This window comes from Sinocyclocheilus anshuiensis, unplaced genomic scaffold, assembly GCF_001515605.1.
Source record: "Sinocyclocheilus anshuiensis isolate Anshui unplaced genomic scaffold, SAMN03320099.WGS_v1.1 scaffold1517, whole genome shotgun sequence".
In the NCBI taxonomy this organism is placed as follows: Eukaryota; Metazoa; Chordata; class Actinopteri; order Cypriniformes; family Cyprinidae; genus Sinocyclocheilus; species Sinocyclocheilus anshuiensis.
In genome coordinates this window covers 2,985-4,647 of record NW_015540950.1, presented here as the reverse complement: position 1 = coordinate 4,647, position 1,663 = coordinate 2,985, and positions in this window count along the sequence as shown.

The following is a 1,663-nucleotide window of genomic DNA, read 5'->3' as shown; positions in this document are numbered from 1 at the left end:
CTAATTTCGGTGTGTTGTGACTTGTTTCCGTTGTGTTGTGCTAATTTCGTTGTGTTGCAGCTTGTTTTCGTTATATTGTGCTAATTTCGGTGTGTTGCAGCTTGTTTCCATTGTGTTGTGCTAATTTCGGTGTGTTGTAGCTTGTTTCCGTTGTGTTGTGCTAATTTCGTTGTGTTGTGCTAATTTCGGTGTGTTGTAGCTTGTTTCCGTTGTGTTGTGCTAATTTCGTTGTGTTGTGCTAATTTCGGTGTGTTGTAGCTTGTTTCCGTTGTGTTGTGCTAATTTCGTTGTGTTGTGCTAATTTCGGTGTGTTGTAGCTTGTTTCCGTTGTGTTGTGCTAATTTCGTTGTGTTGTGCTAATTTCGGTGTGTTGTAGCTTGTTTCCGTTGTGTTGTGCTAATTTCGTTGTGTTGTGCTAATTTCGGTGTGTTGTAGCTTGTTTCCGTTGTGTTGTGCTAATTTCGTTGTGTTGTGCTAATTTCGGTGTGTTGTAGCTTGTTTCCGTTGTGTTGTGCTAATTTCGTTGTGTTGTGCTAATTTCGGTGTGTTGTAGCTTGTTTCCGTTGTGTTGTGCTAATTTCGTTGTGTTGTGCTAATTTCGGTGTGTTGTAGCTTGTTTCCGTTGTGTTGTGCTAATTTCGTTGTGTTGTGCTAATTTCGGTGTGTTGTAGCTTGTTTCCGTTGTGTTGTGCTAATTTCGTTGTGTTGTGCTAATTTCGGTGTGTTGTAGCTTGTTTCCGTTGTGTTGTGCTAATTTCGTTGTGTTGTGCTAATTTCGGTGTGTTGTAGCTTGTTTCCGTTGTGTTGTGCTAATTTCGTTGTGTTGTGCTAATTTCGGTGTGTTGTAGCTTGTTTCCGTTGTGTTGTGCTAATTTCGTTGTGTTGTGCTAATTTCGGTGTGTTGTAGCTTGTTTCCGTTGTGTTGTGCTAATTTCGTTGTGTTGTGCTAATTTCGGTGTGTTGTAGCTTGTTTCCGTTGTGTTGTGCTAATTTCGTTGTGTTGTGCTAATTTCGGTGTGTTGTAGCTTGTTTCCGTTGTGTTGTGCTAATTTCGTTGTGTTGTGCTAATTTCGGTGTGTTGTAGCTTGTTTCCGTTGTGTTGTGCTAATTTCGTTGTGTTGTGCTAATTTCGGTGTGTTGTAGCTTGTTTCCGTTGTGTTGTGCTAATTTCGTTGTGTTGTGCTAATTTCGGTGTGTTGTAGCTTGTTTCCGTTGTGTTGTGCTAATTTCGTTGTGTTGTGCTAATTTCGGTGTGTTGTAGCTTGTTTCCGTTGTGTTGTGCTAATTTCGTTGTGTTGTGCTAATTTCGGTGTGTTGTAGCTTGTTTCCGTTGTGTTGTGCTAATTTCGTTGTGTTGTGCTAATTTCGGTGTGTTGTAGCTTGTTTCCGTTGTGTTGTGCTAATTTCGTTGTGTTGTGCTAATTTCGGTGTGTTGTAGCTTGTTTCCGTTGTGTTGTGCTAATTTCGTTGTGTTGTGCTAATTTCGGTGTGTTGTAGCTTGTTTCCGTTGTGTTGTGCTAATTTCGTTGTGTTGTGCTAATTTTGGTGTGTTGCGGCTTGTTTTCGTTGCGTTGTGCTAATTTCGGTGTGTTGTGATAATTTCGGTGTGTTGCAGTTTGTTTCCGTTGTGTTGTGCTAATTTCGGTGTGTTGTGGCTTGTTTT